Source organism: Lathamus discolor, chromosome 5 (assembly GCF_037157495.1).
Source record: "Lathamus discolor isolate bLatDis1 chromosome 5, bLatDis1.hap1, whole genome shotgun sequence".
Classification (NCBI taxonomy): Eukaryota; Metazoa; Chordata; class Aves; order Psittaciformes; family Psittacidae; genus Lathamus; species Lathamus discolor.
In genome coordinates, this window is record NC_088888.1 from 5,959,678 (window position 1) to 5,981,931 (window position 22,254).

At 38.8% G+C, this 22,254-nt stretch overlaps 1 protein-coding gene across 6 annotated transcripts in view; it reads right to left on the bottom strand.

Moving 5' to 3' along the window:
• Nucleotides 1-22,254, bottom strand: part of PPM1B (protein phosphatase, Mg2+/Mn2+ dependent 1B) — a 63,547-nt gene that overhangs the window by 38,295 nt on the left and 2,998 nt on the right. Inside the window, exon 1 of one of the 6 annotated variants that reach the window (XM_065679509.1) lies at nucleotides 8,484-8,525. The exons of the other annotated variants lie outside the window; for them this stretch is intronic. The gene's annotated coding sequence lies outside the window, so the exon portion shown is untranslated. Of the gene's footprint in view, nucleotides 1-8,483; nucleotides 8,526-22,254 lie in introns of those variants that run through there. 6 annotated transcript variants of the gene reach the window in all.

Below are 22,254 nucleotides of genomic sequence, written 5' to 3' on the forward strand. Positions count from 1 at the left end.
TAAAAGAAGAGTTGTTTCCACGTCCAAGAACTTTGTGGGGGGGGAACACCCCAACACAACAAAACACAAGCAGTACCGATTCACAGAGCTGCACAAAATAGCCTAATTCCCTCTTCTTAACTACACCAGTGATAAGGGCATTAACACAGAACTCCCTTCAAGAACTTCCTCCCACCTTTGGAAGATCCCCTTAATTAGGAGGGTACAGGGGGCTTGCAGGATGAAATGCTCAAAAGCCTCAGTTCTAAAGGCTACTAGAGTAGTGTCAGAAGTGGCTGACTAACAAAAGCAGACCGGAAGACAAGTATTATGCTTCCCAGAAGCAAGAGCTTGACCTCTCCCAAATTCTCTTACTCTGCAGAGGATGTGAGAGCATTCATTAGACACAGGTGATTTTTAACCTTAGGTAGCTTACAGGAGGGCAGCTTCACATATATTTTGGTTTAATAGCATCTTACCCCAGGATATGCTCCTATTTACACCTTAATTATCAGAAGTGAGAAATACTATATGCAGTGTCCTAAAACACAATAACATCTTAAGATACAAACTCCATGACTGAACATTTCATAAAGAGGGGACACTACTCCTTACCTACTTCTACACAGTAGTGACTCCTGCTTCTCCAAATAAGCTGCACAATTCTTTTTTCCATAGCTTTGGGATAACAAGCTATTGTATCCAGCTCCCAATAATTTGTGTACAGAAAATACTCACATACACCAATGAAAAGGTGTTACCCAGATTGCTCATCATAAATCACATCCCAAGAATAAAGCTGAATGCTTCCTATTAGAGGCTTAACAAAACAACAAGATATATTAAGTATTTAATTTGGGCTCCTTAGATCTTTAGAGTATGTAAACGCTTAGTATCTGAGTAGGACTTAGTTCAGTAAACTTCTACAGTTTTTGCTATTAAGAAACTAATACCCTACAGCAGAATAGTTTTTAATTAAGCACAACTTAAATATTCCTTGGCTAATAGAGAATTTGAATTTCACCATATTTATAGTATTTTCTCAGAAGGTAAAGACTATGCAGCCAAAGCCATCATAAGTAAATCACTGCTGAAGAACTAAACCCAGTATTCAAAAGTAAGCAACTGAAAAAGAAAAAAATTATGCAGTCTTGAGTAATTTGAAGAACATGCTATTTTTCAGAAGGGTAGGCATCAAATGCTGGTCTTCCTAATGATAAAATACATACACCCCAGTAGCAAAACACTAGTGATCCTCAAGCTGAATCCTAATGTTTAAAACACACAAACCCACTACAACAACCAGACCTCTGCAAGTTTCTGGGCAGAGAAGCACCAGGAAAACTGGCTTTATTCTGCTCCACAGACAGCTATGACTCTGGCCTTTTACAGATAACCAAATCATTGCTGCTTTAAAACAGCAAGCCAACCAACCCTCTCCCTGAATATCAGTAGAAAGAGCTATAATCTAATGTGTCATAACTGACCTCATGACAACACGATACCACCGCTGCCGATATCATCCCCCGGCACTGTAAACTGGCTCACACAGAAGATAGTAAATGATTTTGCAAAAGTAAAAGATACTAGGAAAGAAAAGGAAAAGAGCACTAGTGTAAGCTTACCACAGGTTAGCTATATATTGCATCTCCCAGTTGCATGTTCCTAGCATACAGTAAAGGTAAGATAACATCTCTCTCCTCAAAGAGGCATCCATCAGGTTACCGATTTTTTCCAGGTGTGTCAGAGCACACACCAAGGGAGTGCACCAGTTGTGCTTCAAGTTCATGCGGTAGCTCTCCCTTAGTCTACATATATGACAAAGCCTGAACTAAAACAGGAGTTAATTTATGTGTAATTACTTATGACAACATGCAACTTTCACCCTGAAGAGAAAGTTGTTCATCCTTTGTAATAAAAGGATAATGAATTCTCTCTGCATCTGCTAAGTGGTACTTGGTTCTACACAAAAACATTGTGAATCAGCCAAGACTAGGCAAAGCCTTGGTTTGTGTTTTTGTGGCTGTGGGTTTTTTTTGCACTGTTCCATCCCATCTCCCCCCTTCAAATGTGGAAGCTGCATTAACATGTTAATTATTACAACAGTTAACGAAAGGAGAATAATTAAAAGTTAAACTAAAAACTTGGTAATTTTGAAGTGTTTAATCCTTTTTGAAGCAGTTGTAACTTTTTGAAGAAGTGGAAGGGTATCTTGCCACTGCATTTCAGAACTAACACCCAGAGCTTCTTAAAAAGCTACATGTTGCCTTGAAATAAGTTTACTTGGGGTTCTAGTGAAAATTTGGTTCAGCAGTTTCAAGTCTGCAGTTCCAACTTGCATTGCCAGTTAGTCATTTAACTATTCAAGACTGAATTTCCAACAGAAACACACTATTAGACTAGTATTTCACACTTGTCTAAATGCTTGATAATACTATGGGCTTAACATTGTAATTAGGTCTATCTATACTTTTAAGTATCACCTCACAAATGGTGGGCTTAAACTACAGCATTGGAAAGCTGCATTTTGATGCATCTCACAAAAGCTATTCCAAACTTTTTTCCTGCAAAATACATATTTTAAAAATATATATCTATATTATCTTTAATATATATTTGTAAGGCACCTCTAATTCCTAAATTCTCTGTAATTCTCTTTTAGGTAAGCTTTAGATCAGTAAATTCACATTATGGCTATGCAGATGTCTTGGCAACAGTGACAGCTTAAGCAATATTTGTTCTCAGCAGCTCATTCCTGTTTCCACGCTATGTGGCTGAGCAACAGACATAGATAGTTATGCTGGTACAAGTGAATGCCTGAAGCAGAAACTGCTCATGAAGCTGATGAGTAACTCAAATTCTATTGAATTATACGAGCAGAAGATGAAGGAATACCAAAAGCCAGCCTTACTAGAATTCAGAATGCACATATGCAATATACATTTGCCTACCAGGAGATCAATGGCAAGCACTTACTGATCTGTTCTGCAACAGATCAGAGTAATGCTTAACATAACCAAGCACAGAAATATGGAATCTTCTCTCCATCAGTTATGCTGGACAGCTTTTCAAACATCCAGTTTCAGGAACGCTGAAGAGAAAAGCCATCTAACATGCTTCAGTAAAAATATCCAAGTACAAAACCTCAGATTTTCAGTTATCTGATCTTTAGCTGAACTACGGAGAAGAGACTACCTTCAAGAGTTAAATATGGTTCATTTATGTTAGCGGGTTTTTGCAGAAAAATCTCAATTAAAACCACAAAGAAGGATTGTAAGCAGAGGACTTCTACTTTGAACTAAGATGTTTACTGGGGCTGCTAGGACTTTCTAGGGAAGAGCTTACAAAAGTCTCTAGCTCTTACTATACATATTACTCTCTACATTATATTATTACCTTATAGCTATAAGTAAAGTTCTAGACATGCTTTCTGCCTTCCATGGCAATCCAGGAGTTACAGATTGTGGAAGATGCATTCATACTCTGCATGAGTTTGTGTTTCTTTTTTTCTTAATGCAAAGGGCAGAGTATGCAAACATCCATCTTCTTGATGGAGATTCAGAACTGCAGCTCAGACATATGAGAGTGTACTGAAGTGCCTATCTTTTGAGCACATTCCTATGGTGTTTCCCCATGAAGTAAATTTATTACCATCTTACAAGCTAGAATACCTAGGTAGCAAAAGTTAATGAGTCAGTTTGAAACCATCTGTCCATCTGTTGCCTTTGTGAACATCTGGCCTTCGAATCATTGCTAAAAAAAATAGTCACTCCAGGTGTATTACTTAGATTTTGTAAATATCCATCTGCTTAAAACAATCAGAAACCACAGCCTGAGCACTGGTTAAATGTTCTGAGAAAGAATCCACCAACCTGGCATCTGACAGTATTACAGAGTACATCTATTCAGAAGTGCTCTGGGCCTAAATGGCAAGTCCCTCACAGAAGTGAGGTGTCTCATCCACTCTATCTACTACTAGTCCTGCAGTACTAAACAGCATCCAGAGTTTGTTAACCCTTTCCTCAGGAGAAGAGCAAGGTGTTACCAAAACATAGTATTATTCAAATTCAGGAGTAATCTTTCAAGTAAAAACTTTTTCTGTTGATTATGCAGTAGAAAGGGCTTAGCCTTTTCCAGCTTAGGCTTTCAAGAAAACAAATGTAATACCATGAACTCCTACAGAACCAGTTCTTAAGAAAAATCAGAGAAAGCAAGAGATTTCTGGTTTTGTAGTAAGCATGTGCATTTGGATAATTAAGAAACTCCATTGTTGCAGACTTCAAAACATTACAGGATAAAGAGTTAAGAAACCTGACATAATTGTCTACTGGAAATTTTCTCCAAAATTTTAAGATGCTCAAGGTGTAGGCTATAAGCAGGAAGTCTGACAGTTTTCAAAGGATTAATATCACCGAGTCTTCCAAGTGAAGACCAGATTCTGTGACGGCCATCTTGATAACTCTTCTCTAAACAGCGTTCAGTGATTTTTAAGCCAGCCCTTGGCTGGAGTTCCCAAAAGTTAATTTTCTATCTGGGTAGAGAATCTCATCCTAGCATCTAGTGGCTCACAATGCATTCACAACAAGTCAGCATTCAGGTCATGTCATGCTACCACTATCAAAGCCAATAACGATTTATTTTATCCTCGATATCACATCCTGTATTTGTGCTTCTCCTTACATAAGGAAGCTTAAACATGGTTTCTAGAACACGTCTTTCTGTACCAATCCTGTATTTATAGCAAATATCCCAAAATGTATTCTTAAAGGCACAACAGCATCACATTTTGTCAGCGGAATGAAGCCATTACAATACATATGCCAGCTAATCATGTTTTCCCCCATCTTACATGTATAAAACACACAAACCTAAGCGGGACCACAAGTATATCCAAAATTCAGAAGGAATTTAAACTCTGCAAAGCAGAGTGAAAAATGAGCGAAAAGATCAAAGAGTAGTTCAGTTAGCACCCGGTTCAGAAAATACAGGAAGAATCCCCTAATGTTGGTATGTTTGACAATGACAAATCAAGTTGTATCAAATTTATAAGGGATAGCAAGAATGTTTTTTTATTTCTTTATATGATATTGATGATTAGGTGAAGGACTTCACCTCTCTGCAAGTCTTACTCTTCCCCCACTTTCTAAGGGTAAGCCTTCAGGTACAAATGAACTAACCTGAGCCATCACAGATGATTAAAATAAATTTGGATACAGCTGATGTGTAGTTACTGGAAGCACAAAGTCTCTGCTGCACTATTTAGCCACTTGGATCTATTTGTGGCTTTTTTTTAGCCATATTACTACTTGCTAGGTTTATACACAAAAAGAGTTAAATTAAGTGCAAAGGAAAAAGAAAAGTTGTTCAAAACCGTAATAAAACCACCAGCACATTCAAATCAGTAGCATAAGAACACCCGTACTACAAGCTGCCAAATATTAACACTTACTATGCTATAGGCATTTTAATGTTTACTGCAAAACATGCAACTTGGAAAGAGATAATTCAAGCATCTGTTATATCAACTAACAGCCTACACACACAATCTTCCAAAAGAACTAATTTAAATAACATGGGAACTGAAGGCTCCAAATAGGAATTGTTAAAACACATAGTTATTTTTATCCCTCAATTACAGCTTTAGAACATCCTTTTTTCCCCTTGGTTTCTTCCATGTTAAGAAGCTTTTTCTAGCTACTAGTAAAGTTACTGAAGTAACAGTACTGTCTTTGTGTAAATGAAAAGAATCAGCACACAGAAACACAAAGACATCTTGAAATTTTTAAGAGGGTCTCTTTACTTAGAAAGTTACTCCCTTATTGCTAACACAGATTTACCACCTTCCTAAATCAAACCAGTTGAACTGATCTGGGTTTTGGTTCATTTCAAGAAAGGCATATCTCAAAGCATTTTTAAGGCAGCTATAAACAAATACTTCAGAGAAGCAGCTAGCAGCTAGTCCTAAATGATATGCAATGGTATTCTCTTGTACTCTAACAGGTTCAATACACCTGTAATCACATGATACATACTATTCAAGCCACAGTGTGGCATATGAAGTTAGGTTTCAGATCACAAATGGCTTCTCAGACTACTTCAGAGAACACAGTACTCCCCCCTGCACTTTTACAGCATGCTCTACTTTTCCAGCAGGCTAGAGAAACCTCTTCTTTACAAGTCTGAAGTCTAATTACAAAAATTACTATCTCTAGGAACCACAGAGTGAAGCAAATTTCCATTACCTTTTTCTCTGGCAGCAGCCTCCAGTATCGTTGCCTGGACACATGGAATCATTTTCAGGTATCTGCATTGAGGCTATCTGAACTGCTTCACTTGTCATCTAAACAGAGGAGTACTTTGCAAGAAGCAGCCATTCGGCAACTTGCAAGCTTAAATACTCAAAGGTTTTGCCCAATTTGCACTACAACTTCAGTTTCACAATAAATCACTGACTCACTTTAAACCAATACAGTTTAAACTCTCTTGATTTGCAACATATATTTCAATGCTGCAATTTCAGATATATCTATTGACTAAGAACTGTTTTAATTTTGCTATTATGCAAGTAGCATAATATGTGTCAAGCTACACCTGCAAAAATTCAAACGGCAATTTTGTCAATAAGAATGTTAAAACTAACATGCAAGAAGACCATGCCAAGTTTCAAAAAAAATCAGAGAGGGTGCTTAAGGGCATTACAGGCAGTCAATGCAGTAATGATAGGCCTACATAGACTTGACAGCAAAAAGGATTCCAGGAAGCAAGCACGTTAATAATTCAACATTCATTTTATGCTACTCATCAGGTCAGACATCAGCTGCAGGCAAATGTGGATAACACAGATGAAGACACCATCTCCAGCTCCATCAAAGGTTAGTGCTCCTGTAAGCTATTGGCTGTGAGACATGCCCTTGCTGGACTGAATGGTGATGGGAAATCAGTGTAAAGGCGCATAAAAACCCCACGCTAATTGTAGTATGGGGGCAGACATCCTACTCTCTCATCCCATTTAGAGAGGCAACATGTCAAGATACTTGAAAATTATTTCTATCTTCCAAAGCTCGCATCTCAGCCTTGCAACTTAATTACATGTAAGCCTTGCCACTTAACTACATGTAAACCTTAACCTGCATGTATTCTGAGGTATAACAAACTGTCTGGATTAAACTAGGTATTCGTAACAAAAATAACATCAAGCCACACAAAGGAACACCCGTAAGTATTTAGACTTTTGCAGAACAACAACTAAAAGAATCTGATGAATTTAGCAGTTTAAGAAGAAAAGTAGCCATTCAGCTTGGGGATTACACAGATAATTCAGTAAAACCTACCATATAAAAAACCGAACCACAGTCACAACAAATTAGAAACCAGTACATGAATAGAAGACTGCTGATGTGAGCCTTCAAGCAGATGCTGAATTCAGCATGAGTGCCAATTTCAGTAGGTTTCCACCTCCCTAAAATTGAAGAGCTAGCATTAGGCAATCAGCTGCCTACATGAAGTGCTACTTGTACTTTCCATTCCCCAAAACATCTCCTACGTCCTTCTAAGTGACTCCATGTGAATGTCTCCACCATCTGTTCTATGGCTGGATACCATGGCCTTGTATTCCCCTTCTTACACAAACTACTGTCTCGGCAAGGGGTAGCTATGTGCCTCTCTATACCTCTCTACCATTTTTTCAGTTCTGCCCTTGAACGCCATGAACAGCTACCCCAGTCAACATTATCCCAACACTGGTCCCACTGGTGGGAATCCCACTTGGTCTGCTACAGGTTTTATCCCCCTGCTCCTAGCAATATACCCTCCACTGTGATATCCATCCAGGAGCAGTGTGGGAACAACACAACAAATATTATTAGACATTTAGTTAAACTGTGCGTGGAAGCTGAAGGCAATGGTATCACTCTGACAAATGATGCTAATGGCTCCTACCACTTCATCGGTGCTCTAACTTGCAGACAGATGACAACTGTTTATGTGCTTGAAGCTATGGCTAAATGCATTTATCACTCCTTCCAAAGCACAGCAAGCTGACTCCCAGTTATGTCCTGATACTTGGAAATCGACTAAAAACATACTCAAGAGCTACAATATTGTATTCACAGAGAAATTACAAATGGCTAAGCACAGGACCTAAAAGTAAACCAGAAAGAGTTACTCAGGCACTTCTAATTTAGTAAGACATGCCATTTTATATCATGCAACTCAGTGTACCAGTTTTGTAAGTAGGAGCACCTATGCTAGCCGAAAGACAGCTTTGCACAGTAAACATTAATTACAACTAGCAACATACTTTATTTTAGTGAAGGAACACAGCCGCAGCTAGCTTATATGCCTCTGATCATTAGTGTATTTCCAGAGAATTATGCAGGAGTATTTAATACTCAATACACAATACTCTGCAGAAATAGTGTAATATGCGAGAAGCCAAAAATGCAGAAATAGTACCATTTTGCAAGCCTCAGTATTCATGCTTTTTGTCATCTGATCAGTCTTACCTTAAATGTAGTACAAAAGTAAAATTTCTTCCAGATCTTTTGTCCTTCTGATACACTTTAGACTCTTCCTTGTATATAAGGGGTGAATAAAGCAGAAGAGCCTGTGAGTCTGAAAGTAGCAAGATGGAAGAATTGACCAATTTCTCTGCTAGTTCAACACAATATTCAAGAACTGCTTAGTAGCAACTTCACTGTAAACAGCCACGTTAGTCCATAAGTTCCTAGTTGTCTACGGTTATGCAGCAAAGGATCACACGAATGCCTTTCACTTGTCAGAGATGAAAGTATGAAATGATCTGAACTACACGTTTCAATGGCCACTACTTGCCAAGAAACTCCCACCGCCAATACATTCCACCATCACATGTAAACAAACCCATTTACAAACCAGGAATATGTAAACCACATAAGAGAGAAAGGCTGCCTACATTTCTGCATATGCATGCCTGTTCAAGTGTAGAGCGGATGGAAAAGTCTGGCATACTAATGCAGTCATTTACAAGAATATATCCAGTTCCCGGACTCGAAGAAGAAAGGCTGAGAAACCGTGACGAAGAAGCCTGTTACGCTACAAATTTCTTAAAAATCAAAAGCATAAACTCACCTGACTGTTCACCAGAATCATCTTGGTTACAAAGAAAGAAAGAAAGTTCTCACAAAGACATGAGAAGGGCTATCACAGTTAAACCCACTATGCCCACTATACCAGCACACAATTTCTGCAGCATGAATCTACCTAAAACCTTTACTTTGGAGATGTCTACATGCAGCATCTGGGATGACAGCTTCTTTTCACAGGCCTGGGCAAAGAGGGAAGTGAATCAACCTCAGAGAAACTGTGATTTAGTTTCCTTTTCCAGTCTCTTTCTTTCCACCAGTAACTTCAAACAACAAATGCTCTAGAAATTGCTTTGTTTTACCACAAGGTTTGGAAAAATGGGTGAAAGCAGGTGAGAGACAAGGCATACTGGTCACTATGAAATTCCAAAGCTTCTTTTTCAACACCAGGAATATTTTTCCTTTGTTAGATGAAATGAACTTATTCAATGGATGTACCTTGCTTATGCCATGCTTTCTCAATAGGCGGATTTCAGGTTAACTAATGCTTAACATAAAAAAGTCAAAAAGAGTAACTGGTTAGTTATTTTATTTAGGAGTACTAAAAATAAATGTCACAAGGAATCAAGTTTTCAAATGGAACAAACTTTATTGATTAGTTTGACCACTTAGGTTCCTGCCATGGGTGATTCTTCACATAGAACGATTAAGAGTGGAGGGGGCCTAAGAGACCATCCAGTTCAACTTCCTTCTCAAAGTCTTACCTCCTATAATTTCTTAACAGTCATCCCTGTTTTCAACATATACCCACCGATTTTTCAATTTATGACCACTGTCTTTGTTTTCCCACTGTGTACCTTGGTAAAGAGACTGGCTGCATCTTGGTATCCATCCCTGTATACACCAGATGGTTGATACTGGGTCCCTCTTAAGCATTTCTTCTCCAGGGTAAACAGGGCCACAAAAAGCTCTCAGCATCCCCTCTGAGGTCACATACTCCAGCTCCTAGACCATCCTGGTGGACCTGCCCTAAGTTTATCAGTGTTGGTCCCATTTGGGGTAGACAGAAAAGGAGCAAGCCTGAACTCAGTATTACAGATGCAGTCTGGGAATATCTGGAACAAATGACAGCGAAAGGGGAATAAAGCTCTTTTCATCACTAACAGGGTGAAGTGCTGACTTGTATTTAGCCTGCGGTTGACTGGAACCAGGTCCTTTTCCATAGAGGTACACTCTAACCAGTCTGTAGCACTGCAGGAGGGTTACTGATGCTTCTAGCAACAGCTGACCTTGTTGAACTCTGTAAGATTCCAATAGACCCACTCTTCTAGCCTTTGAGTACTTTAGGATTGCTGCCCTGCCTTTAAGCCACCCAGTTGTGTGTCTACCACAAACCTGATTAAGGTGCATTCCACCTATTCCACTGGGTGACTGATAAAGACATTAAAATACAAAGTAAGTCACAACAGACCCTTGAGGAGCTCCAGCTGTAACTACTCTACAGGCAGAGTATGAACTATCAACTACCCTTTGAGACAATTTTTCAACTGGTTTTAACTTTAGTCGTCCTCCCATTCAGACTGTAAACAGGAATATGCTGTGGGACACTGTAAAGAGCCTTGCTAAGGTCAAAGTGAAAAAGAAACCACCAAACCACAAACATCCACAGCTCCCCCCTCACATGAAGACCTAGTCATTTGACAGAAGGCAGTCAGATGGGTCAAGCATAACTGACCCCTGGTAATGCCATACTATTTCCAGTCCCCTTCTTCTAAAAAGGCCCAGAAATGTTTTGCTACAGGTTGATACAAACTATTACTGGTAGTGCTATCAAAGTAAAGCAGTACTTATTGCTTTTATCAAGTGAAATATAACAAAGAAAACTTTCTACAACATGGCAAGGATGCCTGAAACAGTGAAGAGGAGCCATCTCTGGCTTCAACAATTTGCAGGATTCAAATGTTCCAAAACTAAAATCTAAAAACTCCGTGCATAAAAATAAACAGGTCTCAACAAGAGCACAGCCATCAAGCAATTGAGTTTCTGGCTAATTTTCAAGGTATCTGGCAACAAGATGGTAATAGCAGCAGAGATTATGATAGGAAAAACTTGGTGTTCATAACTGTACCTAGTATTTGTTATAACAACTGGTGGCTGAGAAAGGGAAGGAGTGGAGAAGAACAGCAAATGGCCAAGACAACTTAAGCATATTTCATTATGCACATTAGAAGGCATTTCTGAAATTCAGATGGCTTACACATTTTCAGATCGGTTTAATTTCTCTTGGCCTATATTGAAAAAGAAAAAAAAAAAAGCCACTTTGAGACCCCTGAACTTGAACAACTACAGGAACTCCTGGACACAAAACCAGTCAGTGCCTGATAACTGGCAACTCTAGTCTCTCCCAGTGATGACATTACTCATGTTTCGCCCTAAATACTTCAGTCCCCTTGCAGATCCCCAAAACGTGCTTGAAGAAGGGGGCAGATAAGATTCTCCAGCTCCACATTAAGCAGTGAACAATGACAACACCACAGTGGATGAGCAGAGGCTCATCTTATCCCCTAAGGAAATTTGCAAACGTGACAAAAAGCACAGAGAAACAGCTTGACTCGCTCAGGAACTTTCCGACAAACTCCTTACCATGACCTTTGCTATGTAAAGTTTCAGTTTCTTCTGTATTCTCATGTGCTTACAGAATAAAAATATTCTTGTCAGCAAGCGCTGATATTTAATTAAACCGGAATGACTGCTGTGAAGGGACTCGTATCAACATCTGTAGCAGGCTATGCATTTGGGCAAAATCCAAAGGAAGATATGGATATTTTTAATTTAGTTATTATAGAGGTTTTAATATCCTCATTTTAATTGAGTGTTCTTTTACTTTAGGATTACAACATGGCTGGTGACACTGCTGCAAATGTCACGGTTATGTGACTTCCAGTACAGTCTTCTCTTCATCACGAGTAGCCTTCCAAGTAAGTTTAGGACTTGCACTCGCAGAACAGTTCATCAGGTATCCAAACCATTAATGTTAAGAACCAACACTAATAACTACACCTTAGAAGAACCTCCTTTGAAACATCTCAGAGTACAGTCTTACAAGAAGATAGGCTAAGCTAAACCAGTAACTGCTGTAAGCTCACCTCCCGCCTTGTGTTATTTTCTACTCCAACTTCTGCACCAGTAGTTGCCCTCATATCCTCATGCAGCAAATTGATTCAAGAGGCTGAACTAGAAGAAAATTAACCTTAGCAACAGATACCAAACATACACACATCACGTAACTATCTCTCACCGTGAGATGAGACACAGCCAAGTATCAGCATGAGCAGGAAGAAAGGCACATGGTCAGAGGAAGAAAGCTGCAGAAATACAACAGCATTAACATACTTAGCTAATTACACAAGAACCTTTTCTGCAATGAAACAGTCAGGATTATGAGTGGGTTCCAGAAGCAAATGCCTGAGCAGAAGCCTAGTAAGATTTTTTTTCTGTACTGTAACACTGAAAAATGGCAAAAAAAAAAACCCCAACCAAATGATTCTAAGGACTTTTAACTAAGAAGAGGAATACCAGATGCTCACCAACTAGGCAGCATGTAGCAGAAAGCTCTTTGGGTAGGGGGAGCCAACTCCCCATAACAAAGAGACAAAATCAAAGCTTTTATTATGTACATCAAGCAAGCCAGCCTCCAAGATGTTACATCCATTGTTATTATTTCTTTTCAGATGTTTAAAACCAATGCCTGGCTGACAAAGGAAGCAGCGCTCCATCCCTGGCAGTGTTCAAGGCCAGGCTGGACGAAGCCTTGGGTGGGATGGTTTAGTGTGAGGTGTCCCTGCCTATGGCAGGGGGGTTGGAACTGGATGATCTTGAGGTCCTTTCCAACCCTAACTATTCTATGATTCTAAATCCATCTACTGCCCAGCACTTCCACTGTGGTACCAAAAGATTTAATGACTAGAAATCAATATAGAAGAAATTCAGAATTGAAAACTCAGATTCAACTGAATTACACACTAGCTACTACTTTAACTGAGATGGGCTTACTTTTGCCCTGCCTTTAGGGTTTTGAAGGCACTACCCTTTGGCAGTTGAATCAAACAAGACTTACTGCTTTTTCCAGTCTTAGTAGAAAAATCATTTGGGTCACATAAACCCTCTCTAATTTTCCTTTCCTTCTCTGAACACAGTAGTTTTAACCAAGTACATCCTTTCAATCACCCAAAGACTTTCCAGGAACCCTTGCTTCCTCAGTAACGGTGATGCAAGTCTGCCAGTTCCATGGCACCTTAAATCCATAATAAGAATAGATCATGCCATGCACTAATTTCTCCTCTATCTGCAGGGCTTTTGACACAGTTCAAGGTAAAAACAAAAAAAAGCCACAGCCAACATTTACACAGTTCAGGAAAAAGCACTATAGACTAAATTTTCTCCCATCCACCCCAACCCTTCTCAAGAAGGGACACAAAACAGGAGAAAATGAGCTCAAAGAAACCATGCATCAATAAAAATAAGGAGAATGAAGACTAATACAAAGAAGCCCCCCCCCCCCCCCCATTTCACCCACCAGTACAAATGTCAGTGGTTAATATATACTTGTTGGATTTCACCCATGCCAGTATCAGTCATGATACCTCTGAAAGGCAAACAATTACAGTAGGCTAGCAGCAGACAGCAGAACTTTGTAATAAAAGGTTGCATATTTGCTGATAAAAATCTTTCACATTATGAACTGACAAATGAATACAAAACAGAACCCTGTGATAAGAGAATAAGGAAGAATACTCCTCAGTGAGTAACGTGCTCTGCCTACTCAAGTATTGTCTGGGTTAGCTTAAGTTTTCGGTGAATTTATGGCTTCACTTCTTTGGAAAGTATTATATTTTTCTTCCTCATTAAGAGCACCGATTATTTCTTCTCCTGCCTTATTTCAGTTTATTTCCTGCAGTAACAGTATCAGACTTTGACCCAAAGAAAGGAGAGGACAAACAGTAAGTAGAAAGAATCAACAGTTCTGAACTCAGAACAAAATAAACAGTGCAGAAGAAAGTTTGCTCACAGGTAGCCCAGGTTCACCAATTCTATTTGTACTATTGGTATCTGTTTTTACTAATAACCTTAAGCTAAATAGCAGAAAAGGATGATGGAGATTCCAATACGGTGTTCTAGGACTGACTGACTTTAGAAAGGTTTCAAGCACAAATCTGACAACTCATGACAGATCTAAGCTGTCATGTTTGCTTTGTATGCAAGGGCTGTTTTAATCAGTGCTTCAATAAACAAACCAAACCTATGGAGGAAGGAACAACATAGACATACTAAGTAGTTTTCAACATTAGCTTGCTGATCTTTGTGGAACTGACAATATAACCAGGTTTCAAGTCTGGACAAACCTTAAGATATCTTTCAAGTTATGGAATTTACCCCAAGTTTTTGTTTATAAAAACACATCTGAATCTGGTAACCCCAAACAAGTAATAACTGACCAGTGCTTTTCCTAGATGAGGCCTACTTTCCCTCTATACAGACTCAGAAACAGGGAAAACTTAAGATAGAAAATAGGATGGTTATTAAATATATCTGAGAACATACAGTATTATTCAAGGCAACTATTTTCCAACTATAAATTAATAGAGGGTTAAAAAAAAACCAACCCAAAACCAACAATTTCAGAGTACTTCCCCCAGTGACATTTTTCTGTGTTAAATTCTATTCCCTGCCATTGGCAACTGCAGCCCACAAGCTCATTTCAAGAATCCTGACCTGTACTAGAATTTTATTTCTTCCCCTCTGACTCTGCAAGTCAAGCCCTACCTTACTTCCTGTTAAATCATAAATTGTTCTGACAGTCTGTAACCTTATCCTCTTCCCTCCCAAAGCCAGATATTTTAAGTTGACAGAATTCTGGTTTTTCATTAAATTAAAACAATAGCACAGCAATAGTCAAAACCACATGGTACGCTGCTATGGTTAACAATAGCTACTATTGAGTTCATTAAGTATTTTTAGATTCCTTCCCTGGTCTACAATTGCTTATGTTTAGTACATTCTGGTTAAGAAAGTGAGAAGTCGTCCGATTGGATTTAATGTTACAAGCTAGATACTGGTCTTCAAAAGCTCTTAACCTCCATCGCTCTTACGCTCAAATATAGTAATAAAACATAGAAGCATAGACTTGGTTCACCATAAGGCAAACCAAACAAGAAACAGAAGTGAAATAAATACTATTGGTTACTGTGATAAAAAAAATAGGACACAAACCAACAACACTCTGGCAGAGTACTAACAATGCTTTCCTTCCATACCCCACACAAAGCCTAAGTATTATTTCATTTTTAAAACACAGGAGAATGTTAAACTATAGCCTTTATCATTTATAAAAAAAAACAGATGAGCTCTCAAACATCTGCCTGCAGAGGAGACTGCACAGCTATTTAACTCTAGCAAACACTGTGGAACATTTTCTTTCCATCATAATAGACTGCAAAAGTGGTATGCTTGTCTTTCTTTTTGGCCCACAAATGACTATTAAAAGAGAGACACCTAAAACTGTTTCCAGTTTCTTTACATTGTAAGAGACGCACAGGATCTAAAGGAGGGCTGGTTGTAAAACCTCCCCAAAAAAACAAGCTATTGCTATTATTAAAGCATCTATTACATGACTGAATGCCTATGAACGTCTACGTTATGTTTTAAACAGCAGTTCAAATTGTGGTGCACTTATGGAGGATTTACAAACAGGTTTCATACATGCAACCTTACCCCCAACTCTAGCTATTGTTTTCACAAGATTGTTTCCCTTTTGCTTATGTATAAAACCCCTACTATTTGAAGTTTTATGCACAGCCTTCCACTAGCTTAGAAAAAGTGCTCCTCAGAGTAACATAATCAGCCACAACTGAGACTTTGGATGATTCCAATAAATTCATCCACCAGGTTAAGCAATCAGTAAGAAAAACAGCAAGAAAGACATCACTTCAGAGAAAAGGAAAAGTGAAACAAGAAATCCCTTGCTGCAATATATCTCCCGGAAAAGAGGTAAAGATGCAAGAAACCTGACAAGCTAGCAAAGGGATAAACATCACATCTGAGGAGTCAGTTTAATATACCTATATGTAGTAGCCCCACAATTACTGGATAATACTCACTAAAGATGCCTGTAAATCCAACTTGTAATTAGGCATTATTAATAACCTTCTTAGAAGCATCACTTCAGTTCTTGTGGATGACACACAGAGTGAAATGCTCATGAGTCTACATTGTGCACTGAGGCTCTATTGAGATAGATGGAGCTGCTTTGCCTTCTAGGATGTAGGACTGATCTACACTGACTATCTCGGGGAGTCAACGTACCACCTCTGTTAGGTCTGGATTCCAGTTTTAAAACACCTGAAATACAAAAACCACTTAATCTATGTCCTGAATACGCATATTAAAGAAGAGGACCCTTTTCTTGAAAAAATCAGCTATAAACATTTTTCCCTCAAATGCCCCACAAAGAATCAAATTTTAAATGTTAGACCGTAGAAACCAATGCCTGCAACTAGTCCCATATCTGAAGTAAGGTCTTGTGCACAAAGTGGTATGCTTTCGACCACAATGAGAACTAGAAAAAAAACCAACAAGTATTTTAGTACTATACTAGAGAAATGGAGAGCAGAACAGAAAGGACACAGAATCTAAGTAATATCTGTGCTAGGTTCACGTTTCATACCTTTACAGAAGCTCTCTGAAGTCAGTGCTTTGAGTATAGGCCCACTTAAAATGGAAGCAAAAGGAACAATTTCTTCAGCTTTATACACTGAAGACAGAACTCTGAGAGCTCAGCCTACAGTACTGTATCACTTCAGTACAGTACTTCTCATCTGAAGTTTCAAAGCAGATTACAGTTTCAGCAGCTTTTCAAGGTCACAAGGGCAATCACAAACACAAGTCCCCTCCCCCTCCAATTCCTAATCCACCACCCTCAAAATCCACTCTAGCTCTCCTTCAGAGACTTCAATATGTCATTCATTTTCAAAACTTTCATTCGCTTCTCCTAGAATCATGGTCCAAAACTACCATATGTGGTAACAGTGCCTATTATAAAAGGCTACAATGCATATCAAAGGTAACTTCAGACCTGTCTGTATTTATTTGGAGGTGGTTTAATAAGCATGTGGATACTCTTAAAAACTTTATCTATCCTGCAGAGAAGAGTTTGAGTAGCCCGTAAGTTGTTGTCATTAGGAACCTAATTTTCTACTTCTAGATACATTGCCTGAAATGCTGGGGGAGAAGGGAGGATACTACTAACACTTCAGGAATAAATTTTAAATAGTGGTAAATATAAAAAGACAGCAAAGCAAGAGATACCATTAGTGGAAAATAAGTTACAAATTTAGAAAGCCAAGCTACCGCGTGTGTCATTCCCCCCCCCCCCCCCCCCCAGTTTTATTGAAACTGGCTTCAGTCCAGAAGATAACACAAGGGTAAATATTTTATAGATAATCAGGTCCAGTGAGTTCTGTGGAAATAGAAGTCAGATCAAGGAGAGAGGCCCAAATTAGTGCCCCTTCAGGACAAGTGCAGCAGCAGCTCAGCCATGTTACCAAAACACAACCTCCCACACAAGACAGCAGGATAGATAGTGCCCCAAACACGTGAAAATACTCTCAGAGCTCACAATACAGTATACCTAGAAACATCCACCCAAAGACACAAAGCCACAGGAAGTCAGGCTTCATAACCTGCTGCTCACACAGCTAGTTTCATTCTTGATTAACTGAGGTAAAACTGTGAAAGAACTACTTTCTAGAATTTATTGTAGTTTTAACACCAGCCGTTTCCACACACAGTTTCAAAACTAGGGACAATAATTTGGGAACAGAGATTTAGATACCCATCGAGATAAACAAATAATCCTTACTCAGAGAGCAGCAAGACAGTTTCTGCGGTCCTGACAACAGCACTCTGAAGGCAGGAGAAGGCAGAATCCAGCTCCACACGCAGATCAGTACCCTCTGCAATCCCCAACATGCTTTTTCGAGACCCAGTCTGTACATCTATATTAGCACTCTTGAAGTAAACCTGAGTCACAACACTTACTGTGCTTTGCTTCACATCTCAAAGAATTTCGTGAACACACGATCTCAGATTGATCTGAACCAAAACTCTGGGAAAACACGTAATAGCCACTTATGTTTGGAGTTTACGTGGTCCACAGAACAAGACTACAACTAATCCGAAATAAAGCCCTTTGAAGTACACACACCATGGACAGTAGGTCTGTCTAATTTACTAGAGCTTCACTCTACAGTCTCAATTGCAGCATACTGCAATATTACCTATATATTGTAAATACAATCAATGTGGCAGATGATGCCTGTTCACTTAAGAGAGCCTTCAAGCAGTAGCAACTAAACTAAGCTGCCAACACACACTTATTAGCCCTGAAAAGATAAGCTGCACCATGAATTCGAGTGTTGCTTTTCCTGGAGTAACTATAGCAGCAGTGTATCACCACTCACCTGTTTTTGCTTCCACCCCTTTGGAGCTAGGAGTATCAAAAGCTAGTGGAATACATCTAGGAAAGTTCTCTGAATAAAGTTAAACAAACCCCAAGGATCCACACAATTCCTGCAACACCTACATTTCCTGTTTTATAAAACTTTTAAAGTAGCACTGAAAATGCATCCCAACAACCCACATCAATGGCTCCACTATAGGTGTTGATAGAAAAGGAAGAGTAGCATGTGCTCAATAATACTTTATATTACTTGCACATCAGCTTAACCAACAAAGCTACCCAGAAGTTTTCTTCTTGTTTGGAATAAGCTGACTAACATAATATTCATTGTTTCAGTTTTCCACTTGAATCAAAATATCAGTTCTTCACAAATAACTCCAACATTCGATAGAGTCACTAAGTCACTAAGTTTTCTTTTGCTACACAAAATGTTAAATACAAGTGAGTTTTGAATAAACAATACTGGCTTTACTAAGACAGATAAGCTACTGAGAACAGGGTAAACCAGTATTGTATGAATTCATTACAATAAAGTGTTACCTCCTCTACTCAACAAAATCATTAGCATCTCACTTCATTACCCCCTTGATAAAAACAATTAATTCATACACTAACAATGCAGAGCCATGTTTACTCTGCACTCAGTAAAGGTCAACTTCCTGCACTGGGGTGCAGACACAGAACTAGGATTACTGAAGACGACATTTTCTGTTAGCAGGCTAATCCCCTGAAAACTGCTAAGAAAGACCTATGCTTTCCTTTCTGATTTAACTGAAGTTTGTGGTCATTGACTTCTCATCACCATAGATACTAAAGGGCCACCTCCAGCTCCCCAGTAGCCTGGTTTGAAACATCTTTAAATGATGTTTTTCTGAGCTGAATTCCTGTTAACTCTTGTGAAAATAGATTTAAGTACCTAGCTGTATTATTTGACAGAAAACTCAATGAAAAGGTTACTTCCCATGAAAGATTAAGAGAACTTCTGCCAAAATAACACACTGAAGTAATGTTAATGAGAAACTAATGGTGCATGGGGAAAAAGAGTTGTGGGTGACATTTTTCCTAGCAGAACAATAGCTGAGCCTGAATAATTTCCTCTGAAATTATAAGAATGGCTGCTGTCCACTGAGATATGGCATTGTCCCTTCTATAATCTTCTACATTAAAACATCTTCTCTCCCAGTGGAATTTTTCTAGGAGCCAGAAGATTAATTTAACCTACACTCACTGGCAACCCTTGCGTTTCATCATGCCAATAACGTCTCAAGAAGTTGGGATAAACTGAACTGCTCATTGCAAGGAACTGAGATAAGCTACACAAGCTCACTTATTTCTTACCATGCCATGCAAAGGTTTTCAGACGAGTTTCCTTTAGGAGTGACACTCATTAATTCTTCAGTATTTTTACTTGGCTTTCGCACAGACAAAAATCTGTACAAGATTTTTTTGCCAAATTCTAAGCAGTTTGACCAACATTTCCCATGCTAGGTATATCTGCCCGAGACTGACACCAGCCAAATAGCTGAGAAGTTTGCAAGTTTGTCTGTTAAACAGGTTTGATGATCTTTTTGGGAACTCAACAACCTTGTTCTTGCACCTGGGACACATCTTTCATTGTTAATGCAAACAATTTCTCTCTTCTGGGCTTTTGTAGTCTGATGTTACTTCAGTTTGGGTGCCTTTTTAGTTTAATTTTTTTTTTCCCATTAAGAACCTGCAATGACTTGTCCAGAGTTTTAAGTTAAATTCCCTGATGGCTTTACATATAGTAGATGTGCTGAAGCCCAGGACTAAACCAGACCCTTCTTGGAGTTTCATAAAACATTTATCCTGCATTCACACTGCTAACAGACAGTGAGATGGAAGAAGCCATAGTGCCTACTCTGTACCTCTATAAGCCAAATCTTGGAGATGATGAAGCACAAACAACCGAACAGAATGAGAGAAGAGAAAGAGAGGGAAGGATCCAAGATAGCAAAAACTTTTAATGGTTTTCCAAAGAAACCACCATTGCTCTCCTCCAGTCTGAGGAGGCTAATATTCAGATCAAATCACTTGGGTTGTTAAGAGGCCCAAAATCTGAAGACTGCTGCTTCTTTTTCACTGAGAGAAAACCTGTTTGTACAATGTTGTGAGAATTAAAAAAAAGAGAAAATAACCAACCAACGAACAGAGCATCCTTGATGCAATCAGGGTGGTGGGCAGAAAAAAAAATTAGAGAAAACAAATATTATAAACACAAAGATATGTGTGACCTGTTGCAGCAGTCACTCTCCACAACCTATACATGGAGCATAGAGCTTGCATTCTTTCACCAAGGCTTTCCCATTCACTGGGAAGTGATTGTGCTTGCAAAAAACCAATGGTAAGCTAGCTATCTTCCAGTGATGACTGGAAAAGAACAGCTATTTAGCACTCACAAAACTACAGCACTAGGCCTGTGCAGCAGATTTAAGCATTCCTACTGGACAGATGATCTAAGACTAACAAATGATCACTTTCAATTTTATTTTTTTAACCCAAAAAATTCTGAAACAAACAAACAAAACCCAACATACAAAAAATATACAAATGAAAAACCACCCACATATACACCTAGGAACATTATGGCAGCATTTAGCTAGGTATGCTGCAGTTCACTTCATTCAGGATTGACATTACTCTCTGAACATACAACCCCATCCCTTCCTGCAGCCTGAATAAACCGTGCTCCAAAGAGTGGTAATTCATTATTATAATACTTCACAGACACTGATTTTTAGATCCAATATTAAGAGTGGGATTTTACTGCCTTTCCCTTTTTTTTTTTTTTGTAATACGGAGGCAACACATTCATGTAATATATACTTGTTCTCAATTGCCCCCTCTGAGAGTAGCAGTTCTTGACACTGAGCACCTTAAAAGACTATGTTCAAAACAGATTTCACAGGATTTAACTCCAACTTTGATGGGTTTATATTTCTGCAAGACAGGGTCTCAAGTTTAGCAAGTCAGAAACACACACTGATCACCGCTGGAAAAGTTTAAGTAAACAGTGCTAATTCCACACTGGAGACAAGAAGGGAACTGGATTACCCAGGATAATTACTACGAAGACTACTCTTTTCTATAGTTCTTTAGTTCCTTACCTCACCAACTGGCCACCTCACAGCCACTGCAATAGAAAAATGGATCTATGCACTCTCCATACAACATTAATTCTGTTTTACCCTCATCTTACGTGCCTTAATTAAATCATCATCCTATATAACAGCCTCCTCTAAATATCTGTGCAGAGCAGGAGACAAGGGGCTGTGTAAACAAATAATACTATTACAAACCTGCAGAACATCAGATACACACATGCAATTTTTCCTCATTTCCACCTGAGCCAAGCAGCTTTCCATTCTAAACGATCGTCTTTTCACACATCTCTGACCCTCAAATGTTCATGCACTAACCTTCTCAAATGCAAGTGTATGTCCAACACAAAAGACTTCATACCTTCTGGATACATGCACTCAGTTAAAGTGTAATAAATTATATATAACACACATCATAAATATATATAGCAGACATTTGAGCCCAAGCTCACACATATATGGGGGCTTGTCTACACCACATTAAGTGTTGCTGACCTGTCAATACCATTATGAGTGCTAGTTTCAGCAAGTTTACCCTTAAAGTTACTGGACCATTTAGCCAGAGAAACAAAGA